The 17,560-nt window shown below is 29.0% G+C and overlaps 1 protein-coding gene across 10 annotated transcripts in view; it reads left to right on the forward strand.

Moving 5' to 3' along the window:
- Window positions 1-582: 582 nt before the first annotated feature.
- Window positions 583-17,560, forward strand: part of LOC119602815 (protein draper) — a 47,825-nt gene continuing 30,847 nt past the window's right edge. For 6 of the 10 annotated variants that reach the window (XM_037954556.1, XM_037954550.1, XM_037954555.1 and 3 more), the window contains exons 1-2: window positions 583-664; window positions 1,520-1,615. The gene's annotated coding sequence lies outside the window, so the exon portion shown is untranslated. Of the gene's footprint in view, window positions 677-1,458; window positions 1,616-17,560 lie in introns of all 10 variants that reach the window. The other 4 variants (XM_037954553.1, XM_037954551.1, XM_037954552.1 and 1 more) reach the window with 4 other exon arrangements.

The following is a 17,560-nucleotide window of genomic DNA, read 5'->3' on the forward strand; positions in this document are numbered from 1 at the left end:
TAATGAGCTAAAAATCCCAGATCGGTAGGTCCAGTTTTATGGAGACTAGCCAAAATAATGGAACGATTTCAACAATTTTGGCTTTGTCCTTGAGCCGAAAAACACATATGGTCTAAATTTCATCAAAATACCTTGAAAATTACGCACAAGGTTTACATGGACATCCAGCCGGATATACGGACATTTTAATAGACTGAAAAAGTGATTCATAGTGGACCAGTACTTTAAGGTTAGCGTATTACCAATATGTTTGTGCATTACAAATTTTTCTTCAAAGATTTCATTAAAGATTTTTAAAACTACTATAAAACCTAAACTTGTTAAATTTTATTAAAATTTGTTTTAAAATCTTTCTTTTTATAATTTTGATATTTTTTTAATATTCATAAAAAACCTATAATATTTTTTTTAAAATTAATAACAAATTATTAATTTTGTAATTCCCCTTATTTGCTATGTATTTCGACACTCTAATCTCAAATTAGCAACTTTCCTTGTTGTTCTATATTTTTATGATTATTATCTGAGCAGTGTGGCAACCTTTGTATTTTCTATATTCCTTTTCCACTGCCATTCGCTTCAATCAGTTCTTCGAGAATTGTTGGCGAGAGAAAAAGTCATCGGAAAGATACGGATAGATTTTAATGGAGTGTTGTTAATTAAAGTATAAAAAAAAGTATTTTATATATTGAATAAATTTAATTAATTTAAAACGTTATACTTATTAGCCACTACGCAATGAATAAAATTTAAAGAAATAATAAAAAAGATTTTCTTATTTAAAAGAAAAATAAATGTAAACGTGTTTATAGAAGAAAAATAGAAATTATAACTAATAAAAGTTAAATTAACAAAAAAAAATTGTTTAGTGTGTGATAGTGTTGGTGTTTTCAGTTAAATACATTCACTAAATTAGTTAATACAATTAGAGCTTTTTATGGTTAATAAATAACAAAAAAAAAAAGAAAGAAGAAAAAACGACAAATTTCACCATTTGCCAAAAAAATATGAAATTAGATATTTTGGCAAAATTTTTTTCTATTTATATGAATTTCTATTTTGTGTTTATTGTTTGGAATTTTTTTTTTATATTTTCCTTGAGTTGTAAAAATAAAAATGAATGCATTCAAAATTAAATAATTTGTTTTGTTAAATGAATACGTGAGTGTTTGTGTGTGTGTATGCTAGATTAGAGAGAATGTAAATAGCAGTTTTTTGCTGTCAAAAACGTCTAATAAGAAGAAGATGCTAATAATGATGTTTACAATTATAATGATGCTGTAATCATCATCATTTCATACCAGCAGAAAAAATTTTCAGATAAATTAAAGAAATAAAAAAGAATAAATTTATACAATTGTTGTTGCTTTTGTGGAGTGTAAAAAGTTTATAATAAATTTAATGTTTATATTTTTTTTGCATTCATTTAAATTATTGATTGTGTTGTTTTTGTAATAGCAATTTCTTGTTTTTTTCAAAAACCTGTAATTTATTTGTGTTTTTGTGTGTAAATTTAAAGCTTGTTTGGGGCTTTCTATTCTTAATTTATAAAAACAAAAAAAACTATAAAATTTTTTCAACAAAACTAAACCAGAGAATACAAAATTCATTCAAGGTGAGTTCAAAACAAAATAAAAATTTTGCAACAACAAATTGGTTTTCTTCTTTGTTTTTGTATTTTGCATTTTCTTAGTATTAAGTTTAAAATTTAGTTTAATTTTTTTCCCCAGTTTCTTTTATGTTTTCAAATGTAACCCACATTTTTACGTTTATAATCGTTCAGTTGGAAATTTTATTAATTTAACCACAAAATTAAACTACTTTCCTTATTGTCTTTTTAAAGTCTTTAAACTGAAATACACAATTTGTTTTAGTTTTGTTTTTAATTTTACTTTAACGCGGCCATTAAAAAAGGCCAACATACTAAAGAAGAAATCCCGCAGATCAAATACATTCTTTAAACAATGTTAAACCATTTAGTACAAAGGTACTTTTTAAATGTACCATTCGAACAATCGACTCTTTTTGGAAAAAAGTTGAGAATTAGAAGTCAACTATTTGTCCTGAAAAAGTCAATAGATAGGGCTCCCTAAAAAGACTTTTACAAACGTCAAAGACGAACATTTTATCTAAAATCGATGTAAATCGACTATCTTGTATGAAAAGTTCGAAAAATTGTCTGCAATTGAAAATTGCAAAAAAAGTCTTTAAAACTTTTCATAAGCTTCAAAAAGTCGATAACTCGCTTATTTTCAACTATAGCACCTTACATTTCGATTAATTCTAACATTATCTAATACAATTTTTATTAAAAAGTAGCAAAACCTGAAAAAAGTACTCTTTTTCCCATTTCCACTTTTTTAATACTCATCTCTATTCTAAAAGCCATTAAAAAGGTAAACACAAAAATACAACAACAATAACAAGAGTAACAACAAATACACTGACATTTCTTAACAGGTTTTTTTATTATTGTTATTATTTTGTTTTATTCTACATTCTTTTACTTTTTTCTCAATTTTTTTTGTTTACTTTTTAATTATGTTATTGCTGTTGTTGCTTTTTGTTATGGTTTTTGTTGCCGTTGTTGTTTTTTAACACTTTTGTGATTTTGTCATTATGTAGTATATGTGTATCTTTTGTATTGTCATCTTTCTTACGATTTCTCGATACATTTTTTTTAATGGATAGAAATTTCTTTTCTTTTTTTTATATTTATTATTCTTGGTTAAAAATTAAAAAGCTTCTTTAGAGGAAAAATAAACCATTAATGTTTTCTTTTATTAAAATATAAAAAATAAGTAGGTATAATATTTTTGCTTAAATTCTACTTTAAAATTTTAAAGAATGTTGCCAATGTAGCAGGATTTTCAAGGATAATAAAGTGCTAAGTTTTTTAAGTTAACATTAAATATGCCAATGCCAATATTTTTTGCTGCTTTTTGATCTTCAATTAGTACTTTTTGAGTTTTCTATAAAATTGAAACTAGAAATACAAAATTATAATCTGGAGTTAAGGGCCCTTCAGACCATCACACTCTACGCACGATAAGCCTAACGAAAAAGTAAAATGAAATTCTATCCGTATGACTAAAAAGAGAATAAAAGTCGTATGATTTATATTTTTTGTGTTTTCACGATTTGTATAAAACAATAACAAAGTTAGATGAAAACAGCTGTTTCACTTTTTTTGTATGTGTTTACATAAAAATACATCTCTGATCTAATGCGAATTGCTTGTTTTTTGAATCATTTCAAAAAATGAAGAGAGCTATACGACTGTCAAGTTTTCCATTCGTATTTTCGCTACATATTGCGTTTAGACGATCCCATCCATTCACTTCTACACAATATTTTGACAGATCATATTACTTGTGTTCTTGTGAAGGGAGCTTAAGTAAGAACCTATAAAAGTAGAGTTTTTGTTTGTTTTTCGTTTTACAAAATGTACTTTTTAAATTTTCTATAGTATTGAGCCTAGAAATATAAAATTAAACACGGAAAGTGTATGGAAATCTGTAGGGAAGGAATTTTTTATTCGATTTCGGTCTTCAACTCCTGATGGAATGTTTAAAAGGGAAAGATTTGGTACTTTTTCGTATTTCAACTGGAATATTTTTAATATTAAATATAAAAACGTAATGATTGACTTAAAATCTATAAAAGAGAATTTTTGTAACTTTTTCGATCTTCATTTTGAGCCTTTTGAATTTATTGTAAAAATGTTTAATCCTGATAAACTATTAAGGACTTAGAATCAAGAAGTATTATAATCTTTAAAAGGATTGTATAACAAGGTAAACATTCAATCGGGGACCCAAAGGGTCCAATGTAAAAGAAAAATAGAAAGAAAACAGAAGAATAATAGAGAGAGAGTGAAAAAATTTATTAATAAACTTCATAAATCAAGCTGTTCCAACTCTGACATAAAAAGTTTGTTTCTTGCGATATAAATTCCATTATTTCATTTTCAACATTTTACAACAAAGAACAAAGAATTAAATAAAGTATTTAATATTTTTATATGTCATGTAAAAAAATATCTTTTAAAATGAAATATTAAAGCGCAATTTTTTATACAAAACTTTTCTCAATTCTTAGAAAAGGGCAAGTCTTTTTTTGAAGCCGATAAAAAAATTAAGAAAATCTACAACGGTCCTTGAACAAAATCAAGGTTTGTGTTGTTTTAATCTTTTCAAACATTTGGTTTATCAAATAATAAATATTTTACTAAAATTTTGAACGTAATAGAAATTTGAAATGCTTTAAATTAAGATAAAAATTAAAACGTAATTTAATTCTTAGAAAAGTTCCGAGGTTTCCTAAAGCCGATAAAAAACCAAGTTCAAGCCTTGAATAGTATCCAGATTCTTTTTACTTTAACTTTTCTAAAATTTTAAACAATTATCGCACTAGAAAACATATTTTGTTTAATAAATTTGGAAAAAAAATATATTATACCTAAAAAAAAAACAAAACCAAATGTGTTTTGAATAATAAACAACAACAGCAATAAAAATTTAAAATTAATAAATCCAGAAATTCTAAAAATGATGACGCTATATAAAATTAATTTAAAGCTGAACGCATATGTATAAATACTTTATATAAAACTCTATACTATTTATTTTTATAAGAAAATAATTAAAAAAAGAAAATAATAATTTGAGCTACAAACAGCTTAAGAAGCACTACTTAAAACCCTCATTATTTTTTTGACTGTTTCTAATATTTATACAATAGGGGTATTCACATACATTTGCCATAGAATTTTTAAAGAAAATTTAATTTTTAAAAACGTTCATAGACAAATAGTTGGCATATAAACACGTTTTATAAAATTTTTAAGTTAAAAATAACTAGTATTTTTTAAAACTGCACTTTTAATGAACGTGATCAAAATGTTTTAATTATATATTTAGGCATTTCATTTTAGTCTTTGTTTGTCTGTTGTTTATTTTTTTAAAATGAGTCAATTTATATGGCTGGACTTTATAACTTGTATGAAAGTGACTTATTTGTACTTGTACTTGTTCGTTAAGTACAAAAACTAAAAAAAAAAATAATAAAACAATTTTAATAAATTGTTTACTTGTAGTTAATTGTTTTATTTGCACAATTTTTTTTTAAATAAATGCAATTTTTTGGAATGAATGTATTCCTCTCTTTTTTTACTCGGAAACCACAATAAAGAATCGCCTGCCAGATATCAACCGCAACCGCAAATTGATAAAAAAACTTATTGGTTTTAAAATGCTGAGGTTTCAGTAGTAAAATCTGTTTATTTAAGGCGCGATTTGGTTCAAAATTGAGTAGAATTTTTGGTGATATTATAAAAATTTGATATTTCCACAAAATCTAACCGTGTAACCACCTGGTTGGCTCTAATTCGTCTATTGATACGAATGTACTCTTTGAAAATGAGAATGAAGATATTCGTCTATTGAAGGGTCTCTTTTGATATCATGAGCAGACACAAAAGTCGCTGACTGTTTCTAAATAATCTAGTGTGTAGACACTTAAAAGAACTTAAGCGAAAAGGTTCATTGAACTTTATTGACTCCTTTGGACTCGTTTTCTGACAGTTTTTTGTAATTTATGGAGTGAAGATGGTTTTCATCTTGAGTTAAGCACATGTTAAAATAGCTATAGATAGAGTTAACCCTAAGTGGTCTAATTCCTAACTATTGGTTACTAACAGAAAGAAATTATTATTCCCCCGGGGGCATGTTACCTTGGTGAAATCACCACCTTGATGTTATTGCAATATTCCGGGGAAGAGAGGTGCTACCAATACCTCTAGTCTGCCGAGACTATAAACTGGCGATGATCAAATGTATCCTTGGCCTTTCCTTGGCATGATTTGACATGGGGTCTAACCAGAGTACCATATAATCTGGCTTTACGGGTGGCCGGTTGCCCACAGGACCTAGTCATGTCGGGATTTCCTTCGGAATCTACGTAGACTTATGGTCCGTTCCCTCTACTTTTCGGGGCAATTATTGGGTTCGAATTTACTGTGGAAATTTCTATATCCTTCGTCACATTATCTGACTTACATATGGATCCTGATTTATTGGCTGGGTATTTCGGACTAACAAATACGTCTCTAGGTGATGTTGTCGAATCAACAAAGCCATCTTAGTAGTGTGGTTGAGCGGGCTTTAAGGGTCATTAGTTGATGGGGATTGCATTTTAAATAATGCAATCTTTCATGACATCATAAGGGTGGTCACCTTCTGGTATACCGGAAGATTGAAATAGTAGCATAATTCTATATCCTCTAGAATTTCTTCATTTATAAAAAAGTTTTTTATGTTTTCCTCTAGAATTCTCACAACTATCGTCTTCTTGATGATGATTTTGAAACGCTTTAGACATGTCAGCGTATAGGTTTTTAGACAGTTTTCCCGGCATGTCCTAATAGGCATAACTAAAAAGTACTTTTTAAAGAAGCTTTCAAAACTAAAAAATTTTCACATTTGTTTTCCATTTTCAACACTTTTCTGTGGTTTAATTGAAACCTTAATAAGAACTGTAATTTAAAACTGTTTCTAACATTTTTTTTCTATATAAAAACATTAAATCTGTTGCTATACTTCCAACACGTTTTATGTTTACTTTAAAAAATCAATAAATGTTTTTAAAACAAATATTACAAACAGTTAGTTAATAGCTGAGGGATTCTTTTGCCAACTCTGTCTGAGTTTTGATTTTAATTATAACTTGAACAATGGAGTCATATTTTTCCTCTTTTCCTACGGTTCATAGTAAAAGTCATTGTCATCAGTTAAATCTGCACTTTTTTTGCAGTAGTTGTTTTTTTGTTGAATGCAAAAAAAAAAAAAAAAAACAAGAAATCATTATTAGAATCAGACATGAAAAATCTGTATTAGGCGTACTTTTAAATCTACAAAATGCACTCGTACTTGGCAACTAAATCAGAATATTTGTGTGTATGTATATATGTATATGTATATACCTTGTATTTATTATTTATTACTCATCTAATATACTTACTGCTCTTAGATTCTGTGTAGATTTTTAATGTCTGACAACAGATGTTTTAGTGTAAAATGACACTGTTGCTAAGGAGAACATATCAATTTTGAATACATATCTAAGATACTAATATGCACTTAGAGTTTTTATCTAAAATTTTTAATCAACATATTTAGATTTCCCAATGAGATTATGGGAATTTTATATGTGTCTATTAAAAACCCATAAAACTTATTGTTAAACAAGATTCTTTATCGGAAAGTTTTAATTTGAGAATTGAAATTCCCAAAAAGAGTACTTTTTTGGATTAAAAGTACTATTGACAAGTTCACTGACTAATCTATGGAGTAGACAAATCTATGGATGAGTCTATTGTTTAGCCTATTGCTTAGTATATGGTTAAGCCATTTAAAATTCAGTATTTTAGTACTTTTTGATGTCGAAATATGTCGGAGTACCCTCACGAGTTTTTCGGTGTAATTTATAAACTCTGAATAAATAGGAGACATAGTCTAGTCTATAGTCTAGTCTATAGGTCTAGTCTAGTAGTCTAGTCTATAGTCTAGTCTATAGTCTAGTCTATAGTCTAGTCTATAGTCTAGTCCTATAGTCTAGTCTATAGTCTAGTCTATAGTCTAGTCTATAGTCTAGTCTATAGTCTAGTCTATAGTCTAGTCTATAGTCTAGTCTATAGTCTAGTCTATAGTCTAGTCTATAGTCTAGTCTATAGTCTAGTCTATAGTCTAGTCTATAGTCTAGTCTATAGTCTATAGTCTAGTCTATAGTCTAGTCTATAGTCTAGTCTATAGTCTCGTCTATAGTCTAGTCTATAGTCTAGTCTATAGTCTAGTCTATAGTCTAGTCTATAGTCTAGTCTATAGTTAGTCTATAGTCTAGTCTATAGTCTAGTCTATAGTCTAGTCTATAGTCTAGTCTATAGTCTAGTCTATAGTCTAGTCTATAGTCTAGTCTATAGTCTAGTCTATAGTCTAGTCTATAGTCTAGTCTATAGTCTAGTCTATAGTCTATAGTCTAGTCTATAGTCTAGTCTATAGTCTAGTCTATAGTCTAGTCTATAGTCTAGTCTATAGTCTAGTCTATAGTCTAGTCTGTAGTCTAGTCTATAGTCTAGTCTATAGTCTAGTCTATAGTCTAGTCTGTAGTCTAGTCTATAGTCTAGTCTGTAGTCTAGTCTATAGTCTAGTCTATAGTCTAGTCTATAGTCTAGTCTATAGTCTAGTCTATAGTCTAGTCTATAGTCTAGTCTATAGTCTAGTCTATAGTCTAGTCTATAGTCTAGTCTATAGTCTAGTCTATAGTCTAGTCTATAGTCTAGTCTATAGTCTAGTCTATATAGTCTAGTCTATAGTCTAGTCTATAGTCTAGTCTATAGTCTAGTCTATAGTCTAGTCTATAGTCTAGTCTATAGTCTAGTCTATAGTCTAGTCTATAGTCTAGTATATAGTCTAGTCTATAGTCTAGTAATATCTAGTCTATAGTCTAGTCTATAGTCTAGTCTATAGTCTAGTCTAAAGTCTAGTCTATAGTCTAGTCTATATCTAGTCTATAGTCTAGTCTATAGTCTAGTCTATAGTCTAGTCTATATCTAGTCTATAGTCTAGTCTATAGTCTAGTCTATAGTCTAGTCTATAGTCTAGTCTATAGTCTAGTCTATAGTCTAGTCTATAGTCTAGTCTATAGTCTAGTCTATAGTCTAGTCTATAGTCTAGTCTATAGTCTAGTCTATAGTCTAGTCTATAGTCTAGTCTATAGTCTAGTCTATAGTCTAGTCTATAGTCTAGTCTATAGTCTAGTCTATAGTCTAGTCTATAGTCTAGTCTATAGTCTAGTCTATAGTCTAGTCTATAGTCTAGTCTATAGTCTAGTCTATAGTCTAGTCTGTAGTCTAGTCTAGTCTATAGTCTAGTCTATAGTCTAGTCTATAGTCTAGTCTATAGTCTAGTCTATAGTCTAGTCTATAGTCTAGTCTATAGTCTAGTCTATAGTCTAGTCTATAGTCTAGTCTATAGTCTAGTCTAGTCTATAGTCTAGTCTATAGTCTAGTCTATAGTCTAGTCTATAGTCTAGTCTATAGTCTAGTCTATAGTCTAGTCTATAGTCTAGTCTATAGTCTAGTCTATAGTCTAGTCTATAGTCTAGTCTATAGTCTAGTCTATAGTCTAGTCTATAGTCTAGTCTATAGTCTAGTCTATAGTCTAGTCTATAGTCTAGTCTATAGTCTAGTCTATAGTCTAGTCTATAGTCTAGTCTATATAGTCTAGTCTATAGTCTAGTCTATAGTCTAGTCTATAGTCTAGTCTATAGTCTAGTCTATAGTCTAGTCTATAGTCTAGTCTATAGTCTAGTCTATAGTCTAGTCTATAGTCTAGTCTATAGTCTAGTCTATATCTAGTCTATAGTCTAGTCTATAGTCTAGTCTATAGTCTAGTCTATAGTCTAGTCTATAGTCTAGTCTATAGTCTAGTCTATAGTCTAGTCTATAGTCTAGTCTATAGTCTAGTCTCTAGTCTAGTCTAGTCTATAGTCTAGTCTAGTCTAGTCTATAGTCTAGTCTATAGTCTAGTCTATAGTCTAGTTTAGTCTATAATCTTGTCTATAGTCTATGAAGTGATCAGATTTAGTTTAGAGATGTCTTAAGTAGACTGGACTTCTTCTTCGGAATTTTTCGAAATCAAAAAGTACTGAAAAAATAATAATTTACTTGGGAAACAGTGTTTATCAGTGCATTTGCACTCAAGTTTAAGATGAATTAATCAGTCATAGTCTCATGTTTGATTTTTATTTTTAATTATTTCACATTCTCAAACGTCATCGATACTAATCAATAGAATGAGGTGTTTTACACATAAGCAAACAATCAAGCATACATTCATCCATCTACTCTAATAATGACATTTTAGGATCGGAAATTGTTTACAGATGTGCGAATATCAATCAGCATACTCGTGATCCATGTTAAATAATTCATATATTTTTATTTTCATTTCGTTTCTAACAAACATTGTTATTATTGTCATTACTTTTATGGGCTTAAGCCATAATTAATCAATGAATTTTCTTTTAAAGCGAAAAATAGAAAAACTAAATCTGGTCATTCCGGTTTATAAGTAGTTGAGGCGTAAAAATGGAAATAGCACGCATAACTGCAGTTTTAAATGGGTGCCAAAGTAAATTAGTTAGCTGCTGTCAGCTACTGGTTACCCTACAATCTACTTACTAGGGTTTTAGGTTAAAAATGTAATCAATATGTTTATTTTATTTTAACATTTTTTATTAAATTGAGATAGATTGAAGTAGAATCTCTATAAGGTTATGTCAATGGCGAATTTATGTGGCGAATATATATTTTTTATATGTATATGGGTGATGTCTGTCAACGATGATTGCGAGAGAGTTTGGCTGTCGTTTATATTTCTATTTGATTTTAAGGTAATGTATGTATATATCTTAAATTCTAATATTTGGAAGTACAACGATGGCGTTGAAAGAGTGAAGTGTGTTTGTGTTGCCATTAGTTTACCATTTTCAATTGAAATATTTTTCTGTATATGCTGGTAAGCATTTTATTAGAGTTGCCAAACTTTGAAAATGATATATAAAATAGTAAGAATTCTAATTATCTTATCGAAAATCATCATCAAAAGCTTGCAATGATTTTAATATAAACATCAGAATGACTTTCGAAATTGGTCCTTTTATGGAGTCTTTGTATAATGAAGTACCAAACTCTTCACTTTCTCTTCTTTTGGGAGAGTGATTCCTCCCATAACAAATCACGTTTTATTGACAGTAAAGTGATTTTTTTGCAAGAGATGTTATGGACCGATTCTTATGAAACTTGATAGAAAAATTTTGGTTCATATATACTTGTTTATGAGAAATTATTATTAAGTACCGTTATTAACAGTGAAAACTACATTTTCTGAAGGGGGTCTTATACATATGTAGACCGATTTTGACAATTTTCAATACCAAACAAATAAAATATTTGAATAATATTTCAGCTATATAAGTCATAGAATCCCACAATAATATCAATATTACTCCTACTATCCCTTTTGTCTGAAGATCTGAATATTTATTCAAAATCTGAAGTTTTACCGATTTTTTTACTTTTTAAATTTTAACAAAAATTTTAATTTCCACACAAATATTATTTTTACCAAAAAATTTTGTTTTGCAATGAAGATCCGGGTTTAACTTTAAAATTTCACACACACTTGCACTAAAACTCGAAATTTTGTCTCAAAATCCATTTGACTTTTATTAAAAATTAGATTTTTTACTAAATAAAAAAAATTTCACTAAAAATACTATTTTTTTTTTATCAAAGGTCTGGGTTTAACTTAAATACTAAAACTCAAAAATTAGACATTTTCTCACAAAATCAATTTTTTCACCAAAAATTCGAATTTTCATTCAAATTACATATTTTACAAAAAATCCAATGTTTCACCAAAAATTTACTAAAAAAAAACTATTTTTCACTAAAAATTCGCTTTTTTACTAAAAATTCCAATTTGTTCTATCAATTATCATCCGATTTTTCACTAATATCCGAGTTTTAACTTAAAAACTTCAAAACAGTTTTACTAAAACTCGAAATTTTTTACAAAACAAAATTTTAATTAAAATTTTGAAACATTCACATTATATTTCACTAAATTTTGAAATTACAGGGTAACACTGCCTTGTCTAGAAGAGTTTAGTGATGGGTTAGAAAATTCCCTTCCCTGCCCATTGCAATGTTAAAGTAATAGTTTCCCTTCATTAAGAAATTTTTCTAAAATCCGTTGTGGAACTATTACTGTTCAATTTTGTACATCTCATTTGAAAAAGCATGATTCCCAATATGCCATTACTTGGCCACAATACAAAAGAGATTAATTAAAATCCTTAATGACCAGCTGACGACTTAGCCACCATGAGGCAAAATTACATTTAAATTTGGCATCTCTGTTCTGTTTGTATATCTGTATCTGTGATTGATGTGTTTGTTGTAGATGCGGGTAGTTTAGGCAAAATTTTAAATGCAGAGCAGAACAAATTTCTGTTAGACAATAGATGTCACATGGAGAATGAGTAACTAAAAAGGAACAGCACAAAAATAGGAATTATTCTTCAAAACATATGTGTATGTACATACAGTTATGAATGGGCTAAACCAAAAAAAAAAATCCACAGAGATGGAAAATATAACATTTTGCTGAATGTATTAGAGAAGTATTAAAGAAAGGGCTTACCACAAAAACATGATAAACTACAAATTTAAAATATAAGTAAAAAAGGGATTAAATAAGTAAGATGTAAATGTTGTTATTATGTTGAAATTTAACGAAAAAAGTGTGATTTATCACGTTTTTGCTTTAAGCTTTTCACTTGTGAAATTTACTGCTTATAATAAATTTGTGAAATTTAAATTTTTCCACAGCAAAAATATTTTATACTTAATTAATTAAATTTGTTACATTATTTATAACAAAAATTCGTATACTTTTTTTGTTAAATCTATAATTATTTACAGTGACTAATTTTGTCATATACTTATTATATAGTTTCACAATTCCTGTTATTTTTCAATATTTTGCAATTATTGTAAACATTTGATCTAACTTTTTCGTTTTGTTTATTTATTTTTTGAAATATTTAATAAACAACTGTTTCAATAAATATTGCTTGAGACGGCACAAATAAGAAATGCACCATTAAAATTAAAACACTTTTTTTTTGCAATAATTCCCAGTAATTTGGAAAATGATTAAGTTTAATTATTAAGTTTTTTTTTTTAAGAAATTTACAGTATTAATTTTTTATATACATTTCCTAAGTTTATAATTCTATTATAAAGTGAGTCATTCGTAAAGAAAATGTATTTAATAATGGAGATAAATTGAATATAATAAATCCATTCATTCATTCTTTCCTCTATTATAAACTAATATTAAACATTAACAAGCGTTAGTCGCAGCAGCTATACCCGGCAGTTTGCGAGAGGGTCAAAGTATCACTTTTAGTTAGAACTTTAAGCAAATATCTAGCGATTTGAGTTACTCGTTTTGAGAAATTGTACTGTTATGCTGAGGAGACGTTTTCTTAACTTTAGTAGTAATAAAGCGAGACGTCACTAGCCACTTAAGTGTTCCTAAGTAGTCTAGAGAAAAGTCACTTAAAACATTCATTACTGTTTTGCAACTTTGGAAGTAGTTATTTAACCCACCAAAGGTAAGCTGTTGCAAAATAAATTGTCCTTTTAAAATCTTATTGAAATATAATCAAAGTTTGTAAATTCAGTTTCTGACAACCTTCTCCGAACTGCTGGGTCGGGTCAAAACAAAAAATTAAATAAACTCAAATAAAATTCTAATAAAATGGAAAATGTTTTCCGTATTTGTTCGTGTAAACGCACGCTTATTTGTGTGTGTCTACTAGGTAAAAGATTATTTTGATTTGATTTTATTTATTTGCTCCGATATTGTCTGTCTAGTATTTTAATGTGTGTTTTTTTAAATTCTCAACAGGTATAGTTAGTTTATTAGCAATTTTGTTGCTAATTATTTTTAAAATATAATGTGAGTAATATTTGCTAATTAGTTACAAATGTTTTTTTTCTTTTGACTTCATTAAGAATATAATTAAAATTTGGATTTTTTTAATTGCTTAATTACCTTTTCTAAAAGTGTTTGTGTTTTAAAGATCTTAGTGATAAAGTATTGCTGCAAATTTCAATCACAACTCCAGACAATTTCATTGCTACTTCCTGATTTATGGGAAAGTTGATCTATTTAGCCAAGACATGTGTGTTGCTTTCTGAAGCTCTGAAGATACCCTACTTTGAGCAAGCATTTCTCCATCCATGGAAAATTTGCGGAATCTTTCAAAACTTACCTCGAATATTCCTTGGCTATACTCATGTTAAATTTTAGACCGATCGGACCGTTTCGAAATACTATGAAAATTTGATTCTGTCCCATTGTGTATTGCCTCCCACGGGTTCATATTACCTTGAATTACTTTGCAATTCCGGGGAAAAGTACTTCTAGTCTGCCAGTACTATAAACTGTTGATGGACAAATGTATCCTCGGCCTTTACTTGGAATGATTTGACTTGGAGTTGAACCAGAGAACCACGGGTACCGGTAGCCCGCTGGGCAAAATTTTGGGCTTTGGCTTGTCCCGATTATTGTTTAAGTACACGTGGTGGCTGTGTTTTAAACCCAAATTTGCGGGAAGAGTATGTCAGTTAAAAGACTTATGCACGGTGAAATCTATAATTCGGAATAAGTTCGGTGCTGTTGTCGAAGTCAACAGATACCCCACAGAGGAGTAACTGTGGGACTAAGCGTTGTGATGAATGTAAAGGTATATGGATCTTACCTAGAGTGAGTGTGTCGGAAGTTGTTCTCTATGGGTGTGTCGAATGAATGAGAAGTATGCTAGCATGAATGGTGATGGATGAAAGGTCCAGGTATGTTTTAATGGTTTCGTGTTTCGCTCTATCGAATACGTCTCTAGGTGCTGTTGCCGACTCGACAGAGGCCATCCTATCTACGCGGTTATAAACAGAAGTGATGTTTTTGCATCTCGGAAGTTAAGCAACAGAGCAGCATTGGGCAGAGATTAGATAACTCGAGTACCTAAGCAAAGTGCTTGTACATGGAACGGCGAAACTATGTACAAAAATTGCCATCTGCGTGTAAGAAGCTACCGTTGCAAAAGTACCGCCGTAAAATAAGGCCGACACGGCAGGTGTTCACGTACATCGCCTCGTTGTCGAAAGGGATATAATTTTTAGCATAATTTCGAAACAATTTTTCCACAAATTTTTGCTTCTGAATGTCGATTATATTTCCGAGATTATCGCTAAACAAGCGAACAAATTTTTAACCCTTAGACCAGAGTATATTTTCTGAATCCGATCTAAAACATCAGGTTTTCGTGACATCAAAAGCTAAAATTTCGGTCTTTGTTATCGTTAAAATCGGTTCATAACCGATCGATGCAATATTGCCTCGTTAATGTTAGAACCGAAGACATTGCCATGTTTCCAGTGTAAATAGAGTTACATCTGCAACCGGTTTCGACCCGAAATAGACATATATCTTGTACTGCTCATATTTTTTATTTCATTTGAGGTCGAAAAGATATGATTACTACTTTAAGCCAGCCCACCTCCATAATTTATGTTTTTGTTGTCAATTTTACAGAAATCCATAATAATTTCTTATTTCCTCTCATTTAATGCTTAAAAATTTCGTACATGCCTCATCTAAATATCTATTAAATCTACTTAAAGGTGATTTAAACGAACAGAAAAAAACTTTAGACACACAACATTTCTATTTTTATTTTATTTTCCATTTTATCCATCCACTTGAAATTTATTTATCATTCATACGTATGTATGTATTTCCTCATTTTGTTTGATTTTCTACTTAAAAACAAAATTAAATTATTTTTATTACTATTTATTTTTTGGTTTCTATTTTCTTTTTTAGATTTTCGGGGTGTTTTTTTCTGAAATAATGTTTCATTTTTCTGTTTTTTTTTTCTTTTTAAACATTTATATTTCTTATCGTTTAAGTTGAGTTTTCTTAATGATAAGAGGAAAGGAATTGTTGTATGTAGAGTGAGTAAATGTTAAAATTAATTTTAAATTGTAGTATTTATTTTTCTTTTTATACCCTACACAACTTTAGTGGGGAGGGTATATTGGGTTTGTGCTGATGTTTGTAACGCACAATAATATTGGTCCTATACCCACCTTAAAGTATACCAATCGGCTCAGACACATTTTCTGAGTCGATTTAGCTATGTCCGTCCGTCCGTCCATGTAAACCTTGTAATCAAACTACAGGTCGCAATTTTGAAGATAATTCAATGAAATTTGGTACATGATCTTCTATTTTTGTCAAAGGTGTAGGGTATTATATGGTCGGCCTCGCCCGACTATAATTTCTTACTTGTTTTATTTTATATTTAAATTAATCTTTTATAGCTTATGATGACTGCTGTTGTTTTAAACCCATATTTTTTATTTTGAAATAATTATTACAAGATTAACTGAAGCATTTTATTGTAGTGATTAATTGAAAATAACTTTTAAATTTTTTTTAGTATGGAATTAATAAATGTTGGGAAAAGCTAATAATTGATAAAGGCATTATTTGTATATAATGAGAGTTAATAGGATTTTAAACGTGCTGGTTTCGAGGATTAACTTATTATTTTAAACTAAGATTAAAATAGATATAGTAACAGTTTAAGATATTAAAAGAGTTTTACTAAACCGCTATTTCTTTCTCCCTTTAGTCTCATTACATTAACTTATTACTTAAACTAAGCTTAAACTTGTTTATATTTTAAGATAGCAGGAGAGTTTTATTAAACGCCCTTTATTTCTCCTTTTGTTTTCATTGAAATTTTTAATAATATCTTATTTTCATCTTTCTTTTATGATTTATATTCTTCCAATTTGCCACACAATTCAAATTATATATCAAATTGAAATCATGCTTAAGTATTAGTATATATTAGGTCTTCCTTAACTGATGTTTCTCACACACAATTTAAAGAATAAAAACGCCTTGTAATCACTTTCTTACGACTCAGCTGCAAGTATATTCATATAAACAAATATCTACACCATTTCCCAACAAATACTTACATTTGAAAGTAATGAGTTAAATGCTTTTTAATAAAAATCTATTAAAGGTACTTTTCATTAGCTATCCATTGACATTTTATCGCATTATTTTAACACGGCGTTGTTCGAAAGTACTTACCATGCTCGCTGACAAATATTTACTTAAATAAGTCATTACATATAAGGAGTTAAATAGTGTTACTCACAAAAAAGCTACTGCAATAGAATTTTGCAAATTAACTAGCTTTACTCAATATAGTATTCGCTCTGACGTCTTGTAACTCGACTAGTATCGCTTCAACTCAACTGTTATCGCTTCCTTTAGTTTATTGTGCTTGAACTAATTGTTTTTACACAGAAATACTACGGTGTAAAATAAGCAATTACTTAGAGAACTACTTAAAAATATTGCAATCAGTATATTGTGGTCAATAAAAAGTTATTGTATAAGTCATTAGCATGTTTTTTCCGAGTTCCTTTGGGTAATTTTTTCGATTTCCTGGACTAACTTTTTAACCGACTGCCCAGGTGACTAGCTATTTTAACATGCACTTGTCCAAGGAGAAAGTCAATCGTCGCTCAATAGATTTACAGTCAAGGACCTTTTAGCTTAAGCTTTTTACAATGGTCTGCACTCTAGATTACAAGGGGACGGAAAAGTGATGACTGTCTCCGCTCTCGTTTACAAAAGGGACACTAAATTGCTAATTGTCTTCGCTCTCTTTTATAAAGAGTACATTCGTTTTGTGATTTTTGAACGATTATTAAGAATAAACTGATCTTCTGTTATAGTAGTTTTATGCGGGCTAGAGTCAAGTGTGGACCAAATCTTCTGAATCCTTCTTCTTAGAAAACTTCATTAAACCAAATTCGCTTTACTGCTATTTTGAAACA

This window comes from Lucilia sericata, unplaced genomic scaffold (assembly GCF_015586225.1).
Source record: "Lucilia sericata isolate MDLA Ls3-8-SP2 unplaced genomic scaffold, ASM1558622v1 Contig000254F_arrow, whole genome shotgun sequence".
Taxonomy (NCBI): Eukaryota; Metazoa; Arthropoda; class Insecta; order Diptera; family Calliphoridae; genus Lucilia; species Lucilia sericata.